At 37.2% G+C, this 11,430-nt stretch overlaps 1 long non-coding RNA gene across 2 annotated transcripts; it reads left to right on the top strand.

The window, feature by feature from the left end:
- The first annotated feature begins 5,177 nt into the window (after positions 1 to 5,177).
- LOC139819249 (uncharacterized) lies at positions 5,178 to 8,832 on the top strand. 2 transcript variants are annotated; one of them, XR_011733647.1, is made up of 5 exons: positions 5,178 to 5,493; positions 7,233 to 7,558; positions 7,647 to 7,778; positions 8,331 to 8,657; positions 8,744 to 8,832. It is a non-coding gene; the product is annotated as an uncharacterized lncRNA (long non-coding RNA). The 2 variants fall into 2 exon arrangements; XR_011733646.1 differs by having other exon boundaries at positions 8,331 to 8,822.
- Positions 8,833 to 11,430: the final 2,598 nt, after the last annotated feature.

Below are 11,430 nucleotides of genomic sequence, written 5' to 3'. Positions count from 1 at the left end.
AGAACTGATTTGTTATCGTAACTATTGCCATTGCTATTATCGCTGTTATATCATTGTCTTAATTTATATTACTATTTATACTATTATTGTCGCTATCATTTACCTTTTGTTCTATTATTACTGTTATACTACTATTGCCGTTACTACTAATTAATATATTTGTTATTATTATAGCTATTATCGTTATCATTTATTATTGCTATTATTATTGCTCTTGTTAGTGCTATCGCTATTATCATTACTACGATTATTATTACGATTATTATTACTGTATACTATTATTATTATTACCATCACCTGCTACTACTACTGCTGCTGCTGCAATTACTACTATTACTGTTAGTACAACTGCTATTATTATTATTATTTTATATTATCATTTTAATTATTATTATTATTATTGCACGTGTACACTCGGTGGATAATGAAGGTGAGGAATAAGCTAAAAAACGAGTAAGTAAATGGAAGAAGTACGTTCAATTGTATGGGTATGTTTCATAGGATATTCTCGATTTTATTAAAAATATTAAAATTTGTTTAACGACATCTATTATAGCTTAAATGCGAAGTGGATTTTGTTTATATCACACAACATATAGATCCGAGCTGGTCTGTCGTATTACAACAATTAGTCGTTTCATAACGATCCTAAAATATTTTTAATGATTTTTACTAAATATAGGGCCATATTTTAATGTATTAGGATGCGAGATATTATTTATTTAGAGAGTATTATCTTTGTCGGATTCATCGTATCTTTGTTTCGCATTTTAATGGAAAAGTCAAGTGGTCTTTGTGATTGTTACTATTGATGGCGATATGTGAATTGTTGATATTTTATTGTAAAGACGAAGTTTTCTACGTTTTCCGATATTTAACGTTTTTTTAAGTATTAACGCATTGAAGGTAATACGACAGACCCGTTTTACCCATCGCAGGGCGCCTGTAATTATTATCTGTAGTTAGAAATATGACAAACATTACTTATACACCTACGTGCTAAAACGTGAAAATAAAATAGTAAACGGCAATTTGCTACTATTAATTTACACAGTTAATTGATACAACCCAACAGACAACTGTATAGGTATGAGGAAATGGATGAAAAAAGAAAACATTTAATAATAAAAGAAATTGCAAAAGAGACAACGATGACTGAGGTAATATTTCTGTTACGTAGAAATGGCAAATAATTCTCGTAGAATCGAAAAGCCGAATCAATCTGGCTGCGATTAAACAAATTGATCTGGTTTTGGAATATACATTTCCTCTTTGGTAATTAACATAATTATCCAATGGCAATTTTGTATAAATAAATATTAATAAAAATTACACGACGGACACGGAAAATGCATATTCGGTACATCTCGAGTGGAGCCAAAGATCTCTCTTGCGAATTAATTAATAGTTTAAAAAAACGCACATTATGCACACTAATCTCGTAATTAAAGAAGTAATTGTTGGCTCTTAATGCGTATGCTTTATTCGCGCGTCTATCAATGGTCGATTCGACGGAAATTTGACTTAAAATTAAGCGTATGCATCAGTATACTTTGCTGTCCTTATCCTTTCTTTGCCATCATGGCTCTTTCTTCGCAATTTTGAAGTGCTTTGCCGATAGTAGCTTAATTTATTTCCGATAACAACGAATATTTCGCATAAAAGGATACTCGATCGACTTTGTGTGCACGCAGCATGCTTTTTTTTTAGCAGAATGTATATTGGACAAGAGGAAGTAGATATCAGCGAGGACTATGGTGATGTTATGCTGCAGACAGAACAGCATGTGTGAAGGGGATATGCTGGCAATGGACATCAAATCAATGATACCAGAGCGGTGCTGTGGTTTATAAGACATGTCTTATACGTTTGTGGTTGCAGTTCATTTTTGATGCTACAATTGCTTTGAGAAGCGTCCTTCTTCTTTTTTTCTTCATTGAAATAAAGAGATTGAAACGATAACAGTTGAAAATCCTAAGATAGCTTATTCTGAAGTAATCTACTTGCGAAACAAACTGCTCTCTGCCCTTTGACTGTAGGCTTTGACTCTGCCTTACAATTTGACACCGTCATTTTTATGAATAGCATTTTCTATATTGATTTTCTACTGATTCTAGGCTAGTAGAATATATTAATCATTTTATAATTATTTTTCTCACTAATTATGAGATTTAATGATAAATAATGCTAAAATGTTGTTACATAATTCGCTTTAACGAGAACGCGGATCTGTGAATTCGACTCGAATAATGGCAATAAGATTCTCATCGAGATATCTCTTTCTTTTAAAAATGTTTGCAATTTGTTAATGCTTCTTATGCATTTCTGCGACTAATTCGACAATAAACAATAACAAAATGTTGCTATATAATTCTATTCAACGAAAACTTGCGGATCTCTGCATCATATCAATTTCAAAAGCACGCATTAATTCTTGAAAGATTTCCCTCTTTTAATAATATTTCCTGCTTGATAATTTATATATAAATTTTGGAAACAATTTCGATGCTTAAACAATGCTAGAAATTTGTTAATTTAAACTTAAATTGATGAGAAAGATGACTTTGCATAATTCCAAAGATCTGACTCTTTCGTCAGCAAAACAGAGTAGTTGCAACATTTATATTATAACTATTTAATTATTTAACAAAATAATTTCATGTACATCTCGCTTTTCCGAAGAATTAAATGCAGTAATAAATCATCTCAATTTATTATCTTAATCCAAAGTACCAAATAAGTACGTGACATTTTACGTATGCGTGAATTATTTAAACGAACATAATTAAAAAAATATGTTAATAATCAAATAAATTAAACGTTTTAATCCCAGATTATAATTAAACAATAGCGACAATTTGATTTTGCGTGTAGAAATACTCGAAGGATCATAATAATTGTCACAAGAATTTATTCAGATGAGAGGTTAGGTGAGAATTCGATTTCACATGTTCGGAAATGTCCGAAAAATTCTTCTCAATTATTAGGAGCGCACGATAGCGAGGAGGTTGTTCACGGAGGTATTCGGAGCGCGGGCGCGCGGCATTACCGCACTAGCGCCATCTGTGATCGACAGCTGGAAGTCGGTAATGCATTGACGTGAATGGTAACAAGTGAATTGGTAAAATACCTCCCCCGTAACCTCCTTGCCGAACATGCTTTTCTGGTAGCCTGATCGAATAAATGGACGATTTTGACGACACTAACCCCGGGGTCCGTAACGCGCATATGCGCGCACTTATCTATAGCATACGTAACGTTTACTGTAGAAAATGCGCGCATATGCGGGTTATATGAAAGTTCGCGTTTGTGTGTAGAAATTAAAATAATACATTAATATTCCGATATTGTTTAAGGTAAACACAGATCAAATTCTTACAACAAATTAAGAAATAATAAACTTTGTGGGAAAAAAAACAGATATCTCAAAAATTGTTCCTTTATTTCAATCAGATATACAGAAATGAATAATTTATTTCAATAATAACGGACATTTCAGCATACTCTTTTACTATGCTGCACGAAATCCACGATCGCGCCGTGTTCTAAAGCAGACCCGCGATGTCCATGTATCCGCCTTGGGCGGCGAAGAACCAAAGCCGTTGTCCCGGTCTGCGAACGCAAGACAAACGCAAACGTTAAGGAGGGTCCACATTATCGAGCAGAACCGCGAGCCGAACTTCGCCGCGAACCGACATTGTCGAGCCGACAAAGTTCGGCTCGATAATGTGGACGCATGATCGGTTCGCGGCGAAGTTCGGCTCGCGGTTTTGCTCGATAATGTGGACCCTCCTTTACGTGTAGCCGCGTCTACGTGTAGATGACGTAGATGTAGACGATCACGTCGTCTTGGACGACTGCCGCAATAATATACATTTGATCCATTTATCTCGAGCATCTTATATATTTTTTTGAATAAATTATCTTCAAGAAATTGATTTGTATGAATTTACACGGTTTTGCAGAATCATTGTTCGTGGAAAATGGATGGAAAGAACTTTTTTTGCGACACGTTCTTTTCCAATTAATTATATTATTTTCTCAAGGAAATAAATGTCTTGAATATTGTTTCTCTTTCTCATGAAAATCGAAACGCTCAAGGTAAACGCGACACATTTGCACGATTTCAGATCAGGAACATCGCGAGGTCGTAAATTCTTCGCGACAGAATGTTACAATTCTATATACAGAACGCAGAGATAAGCACGGCGAGACGAGAGAAGACAAGAATCGATAATGTACAGTTTTATCTCCGATATAGGGGATAAAACCCAGAGCTTCTTATATCTTCCTACATAACTAATTTAAATATTAGACAATGTCTACATTGTTTTAAACAACAAACTCTGATAAAATTGAAGATGTGTGAAATTAAAAGTTTGACGCGGCCCGCCTTGAAGCACCGCTCTCGCCGATGTGTTCCAGTGTTCCGCCAGTACGCGCAACGGCCCGTGCGTCGTCCCGGCCGCCGGCGTCGTCGGCCGGGCAACGAATCGCTTGTAGGCATAGGTCGGTATTCATAGGTTGCGGTCCACTTGACGCTACAAATGCTTTGGAGCGTTTTTCTTCTCCTTCTTTCTTCATTGAAAGAAAAGAGAAGAGGAATGCTTCAAAGCATTTGGAGCGTCAAGTGGACCGCAGCCATAGTCGAAGCTTATATTTAAGTCCGTCTTAAGTACAATCTTAAGATGCCATTAACCAATAACAAAGCCGTATTAGCATCTTAAATTACTTAAGACGATCTTAAAATAAGAACTAACTATGAATACCGGCCATAGTACGATTTCGAGCTCGAGCCCGCGCAAGCCAGCGAACTTCCCCCTCCACTACGCACACAGAGTGACGCTTGTCGCTCGGTCTACGCGAGTGGTGGGGATTGGTGCCGTCGGCAGCGGCACCAGGCACCATAGTAGCGGCAGTAGCGGCCTGTCGGCGTTGACGTATGTACACACCAGAACGATCGACGGCATTGTTGCATGATAACCGCGCGTGAAATTGCAGCCTTCAGTAATCTCGATTAGCTTCGACTGCGTTGTTGCTTTTATTCGCGTGTGCTGTGCTATTCGTGCAACGTACGCGGACTAGTTCGGACGTGTTTCGCGCGTAGACACGGACGACACGTTTTAACGTTTTAACAAGAAGAAGAAGCACTGTGATGACAGCACAAGAACATACCGCGGGAATCACGGAGCGGTTTCTGTATGATAAACCCATCATCAAGGCGATCGCCTCGGCGCCTAACAGACAACTTAAATTAAGGGAAATAGAAAAATATTTAAAAGATAATTTAATTATAAATTCATAACAAAACAAGCTATCAGCCACCGCTGTACGTCAAGAACAATGTTTTATTCTTCAAAGTACCCGGAACTTTGGATAAAGGTGCAAAGGGATGGTCCAAGGGATGGTCCTATTCGATAGATAATCCCAATAAGGAATGCACCAAAGGATGCACCATCCATTGCATAGATTCGTCGCGGAAGGATAACGTCAGTGAGTACATTCAAAAATGTTTACTTTCCTGAATTGATCTGAGTTTATTCAATTATATTCAAATTAATGCGATGTAAATCAATCGGGAAACAGGAGTACATAGGTTAATCCACAATTAGAGGAAACTGTAGACTGCTAGTGTTGCGTATAGCGCTTCATATTAATCGTGCTCTTTGGGCCGGTCTCAGTCTCCGATTAACGTGATTCTCCGATTAAACTCACTCTTCGTCTCTTTCTAGGGGGATGTTAGAAAGAGATGCAGAGTGAGTTTAATCGGAGACTGTGAGACCGGCCCTTTGACAAATAAAATTTGTTTACATAGCGTCCTTTCGGCGGTCTCAGCCGCGACGGAAACAATTATCTTCGCGATTCGCGGCCCTCCTTTGATCCCTGCGATCTGTTTTTCTCGACGTTTCCGACGCAGATGCGCGGTTTATTTGATCTGCAGATGGCCGGCAACACACAAAATTTCGAGATGTTATCGTGATCCCGAGTCGACATCGACGCATTGTCGCGACGTGTGCGTGTGTCTTACGCGTCATTACATGCAGCAATCGGATCGACCTGGGGCACATCCTCAAGACGTTGTCGTGACCGAGTACGCGAACATACTATATCCGAATAATAAACGCGAGCGCATTACTGTGCATCTTACCAGTAAACGGGCTTTGTAAAAATAATACGAATACAATAAACAGACATTCGAAACCACAGTGTGAATATGAATAGTGTTGACGTGATTACAATCCAGCTAGGATGTTTCCTCTGGGAAACGACTGCTACGTTACCAGAACGCTATGATATTGAGAATCCGGATAATAATCTTCAGCATTTTTGCGCCAACTATTGATCCGCGATCCGCTATTAATTTAATTCTCGATACTCTTGGGTGCTTCGATTCACGCTATACGTTTTAGAGAAAGCCTCAATGTTTTATGAGGCCCTGGAGTTTGGGTATCACGTACCTTCCTGACGTTATTCAGTTCCCTTGCGTTGAATATTCGAAATGTCCTTACTATAGATTTTTCCTTTTGCCTTTGACCGTATTTTTTGTTTTTTACTTTAACGTCACGTAATACGCGGTGCAGTAATCAGATTTTTTTAAAAATACAATCTATAAAAACGAAAAATTGTGTAACGCAATCGACTATGTAAAAAACAAACTGTTTTTATTTTATTGTAAAAATATATATGTATGGTAAAATACATGGTTGGTACAAAAATGGATATGGCCAGGCACATCGTGATTTTGTATATAATTTATCACGTTTTGATTATAAAATATATATCATTAAAATTAAAACGTATCGTGTTTTATGGAAATTACGCTACGGATAAGAAAAATATATTAAGAGTGTTCATAAGTTTCCACATTAAGATACCAAGATTATTCATAGGTTTCCACTGCAATTCTCAGAATTACAGTCTCTTGAAATTTCTTAATTGCTAGATTAATACGCTCCATATTCTAGAATAAAATAAAAGATGAAATAGAATTAATGACATTGTTTTAAATTATATGTAACTATTTTCTGAATAAATATATTGATTAACGCGGAATATCGAACAATTGTCTTCAATTGTATAAAGCTAATAAATATGATTGTACTCAAGTTGATCTTTTCATAGCTTTTTTCATAAGTTAGATGTAAGAGTAATTTCTTTACCAATATCAGCAAATAAGACGAGATGGGTTCGCCGATATCTGTGATAAAGCTCCGATAATATCTGTGTTGCAGAACTATCGCACTCGAAGCAGCCGTATGATAGGAAGGAAAGCTGCTCTTATCCGGATGCTAGACAATCTAGCCGGGACTCTACAAAGAAACGTCGTCTAACAAAGGAAAGTCCATTCGCCAATTGAATCAAAACGCGAACAAGCAACCGATAAGCCGTCGACAAGTCACGGAACAATGATTGACGATGATAATCCGCGTGAGCAGGCTGCGAGGTTATTGAAGGATATTAAGGAAAATGACAATGTTACGATATCCGACGACAGTGATGAATCAAATGAGACCAGTGAAGTATCTCACGACGGGAATGCAGCTACGAGTCATGGCAGGTATGATAAATGCAGAATATTAAATGTATTAAGGCCGGAGAAAACTCAACGAATCTATACACGAAGCAGTCCGTGACGTATCGCAAAGTTCTGCCGGCAGATTTAGAAGTTCGTCCTACTTGCTGGCCGAAAAAACGGACTCCCGGACCTCGAGAGACCAGTAATGTTCAGAGGACATCAAGTGGCGCTGTTTCTTCTCAATCTTCGAAACTAAAAAAAGGTATTGTAGAGACATCGATAATATATTACTCATCGTTCGAGCCTAAGAGATTATCCTAAAATCGTTTTATGGAAATTGCGCTTCTCTGAATAATAATTCATATTCTATCGCGCAATAATTCTATCGACGCGTTAGGCATTAATACGTAGTAATTCGTTATGATATATTGTTATCAAAACCAAAACTACTTATTACGATTTTCCGCGCGAAAATTGGCTCAGAATTACATTCTCTTGAAATTTCTTAATTGCATAGATTATAACGCTCCATATTCTAGAAAAATAAAATAAACAAAAGATGAAATAGAATTAATGACATTGTTTTAAATTATATGTAACTATTTCTTGAATAAATATATTGATTAATGCGGAATATCGAACAGTTGTCTTCAATTGTATAAGCTAATAAATGTGATTGTACTAGAGTTGATCTTTTCATAGCTTTTTTCATAAGTAGATGTAAGAGTATAGTTTTTTTTTAGCAATATCAGCAAATAGACGAGACGGGTTCACCGATATCTGCGATAAAGCTCCGATAATATCCGTGTTGCAGTATTATCGCACTCGAAGCAGCCGTATGATAGGAAGGAAAGCTGCTCTTATCCGGATGCTAGACAATCTAGCCGGCCCTCTAACAAAGAAACGTCGTCTAACAAAGGAAAATCCATTCGCCAATTGAATCAAAACGCGAACAAGCAAACCGATAAGCCGTCGACAAGTCACGGAACAAATGATTGACGATGATAATCCGCGTGAGCAGGCTGCGAGGTTATTGAAGGATATTAAGGAAATGACAATGTTACGATATCCGACGACAGTGATGAATCAATGAGACCAGTGAAGTATCTCACGACGGGAATGCAGCTACGAGTCATGGCAGGTATGATAATGCAGAATATTAAATGTATTAAGGCCGGAGAAACTCAACGAATCTATACACGAAGCAGTCAGTGACGTATCGCAAAGTTCTGCCGGCAGATTTAGAAGTTCGTCCTACTTGCTGGCCGAAAAAACGGACTCCCGGACCTCGAGAGACCAGTAATGTTCAGAGGACACTCAAGTGCGCTGTTTCTTCTCATCTTCGAAACTAAAAAACGTATTGTAGAGACATCGATATATTACTCATCGTTCGAAGCCTAAGATATATCCAAAAAATCGTTTTATGGAATTGCTGCTTCTCTGAATATAATTCATATTCTATCGCTCAATAATTCTATCGACGCGTTAGGCATTATACTAGTAATTCGTTATGATATATTGTTTATCAAAACAAAACCAAAACTACTTTATTACGATTTTCCGCGCGAAAATTGGCTCAAAATTACATTCTCTTGTGAAATTTCTTAATTGCATAGATTATAACGCTCCATATTCTAGAAATAAAATAAACAAAAGATGAAATAGAATTAATGACATTGTTTTAAATTATATGTAACTATTTCTTGAATAATATAATTGATTAATGCGGAATATCGAACAGTTGTCTTCAATTGTATAAAGCTAATAATGTGATTGTACTAGAGTTGATCTTTTCATAGCTTTTTCATAAGTTAGATGTAAGAGTATAGTTTTTTTAGCAATATCAGCAAATAAGACGAGACGGGTTCGCCGATATCTGCGATAAAGCTCCGATAATATCCGTGTTGCAGTATTATCGCACTCGAAGCAGCCGTATGATAGGAAGGAAAGCTGCTCTTATCCGGATGCTAGACAATCTAGCCGGGACTCTAACAAAGGAAAGGCCCATTCGCCAATTGAATCAAAACGCGAACAAGCAAACCGATAAGCCGTCGACAAGTCACGGAACAATGATTGACGATGATAATCCGCGTGAGCAGGCTGCGAGTTATTGAAGGATATTAAGGAAACAGTCAATCAAGGTAACTCATCATCGACGACAGAGCACGATTGGATCGCAGCTACGAGTCAGAATGCGACGAACACGCTTACGACCACTGAGCAGTCCACCGCGAACACGTCCTGTATGATCGAGGTCGGGAAAGAGATGAATTGCGCGAGAAAGAGAAGGGGAAAGAAACTCGACGTGAGCACCGAGAAAATAAAAAAGGACGTTGGATAGTGAAGACATTAAGCTCTCGCCAAATAGCAGATATGATATTAAAAGAAAATTAAATGTATCAAGGTCGGAAAAACGGACTCCCGAACCTCGAGAGACCAGTAAGGGGACATCGAGTGGCGCTGTTTCTCCTCAATCTTCGACGCCGAACAAGTCTCAATTATCCTTAAGAGAAAGCTGGTGACTAACGATAACAAGAGTCATGATTCATCGCCATTAAACCAGCTTTCGCCGTCATACAGAGATCGGTTGACAAACACGGAGAAGACATCGGCAATCGCAAGAGCGTCAATTCGCCAGTATCCATGGACGGTAAACGATTTGATCGATTGAAAGTTGTGAGATGTAACAAGTTCGAGATAATTCGCGAAGATCAACCGCGAACCAACCGGGATACGGTATCTGCCGGTACACGTTTAAAAAACATCACCGAAGTTGAAGATAACGATGAAAACGCTTCCGGAATTGAGAATCAAGGACGTCGATCTCCCGATAACGCGAATTCGAATCAAGCGGTTGTGAAAGAATGTCCGGCAGTATCATCGATTTGTAAGCTTCAGCAACTTCGACGCCAAAAAAAAATATCCAGGAGTGAGAAGATACACATAGTGAACCTGAGCAATGATCAAATGAGCAAAATTATCGGCGTTGAAAATGCCGCGGAAGAATCTCAAGATGCCGCTGGTTCATCGCAAGTCCAACGCACGCACGCACACACACACACACACATACACACACACACACACATAACACACACACACACCACACACACACACACACCACCAGAAACACCACTAATTAGAACGTCGCGTTAGATCCGATACGCTTAAAGATGTTCCCAAAAGCGACGTAAATAAGCCGCAAGTAACCTTAGATGTAACGGAGATGTATCCAAACTCTCATCTAACCTCGTGATAGTTGTGTTAATTAGTTAAAGGGATATGCTTATTTCTGTATTTTGCTACCTCTTGTTTATTACCTATACATAATTACTTTTTGCAATAAAATTAATTGTTAATTACATTGTTACCATTACCTTCATTAATTTCGAATCATCGAACAGCGAAATCGTTTTATTTGAATATTATTTAGCTCGTTTCTTGCTATTGTATTTTTAGTTTATTGGATTATAAATAAGAAGATATTAAAATTAAAATTACAAATAATTTATTATCGACAAAAATCGGCTATAAGTATGAGATAAACAATAATAAATAACAAATTAAGATAATTATTAATTCTGTCAAAAACATGCTTTAAAACTACAGAATTTGATAAAAATAAGGAAAGGTAATCAGGTAAAGTATTTTTAACAATCATTTATTGATCTTTATTTGTACAAAAACGTGCTATAAAATCAAAAGTTTTGACAATCCATTTTTCAACAAAGGAAGAAAATTTAATAACTGATAGAATGCATTTTGCGCTATTACCACCATTCTGAATCCAAATATTGTAATTTAAAAAGTACTGTGGTTTTTTATTTGTGATGCATATTTTAATATTGCAAAAGAACCATGTGGTCATAAATTTTATATCTTTCAAGATATTTTTAGTATCAGATAGTCTTTATAAA

Source organism: Temnothorax longispinosus, chromosome 9, assembly GCF_030848805.1.
Source record: "Temnothorax longispinosus isolate EJ_2023e chromosome 9, Tlon_JGU_v1, whole genome shotgun sequence".
In the NCBI taxonomy this organism is placed as follows: Eukaryota; Metazoa; Arthropoda; class Insecta; order Hymenoptera; family Formicidae; genus Temnothorax; species Temnothorax longispinosus.
The sequence above is the reverse complement of the archived record's forward strand: the minus strand, read 5'-3'. Positions and strand labels throughout refer to the sequence as shown.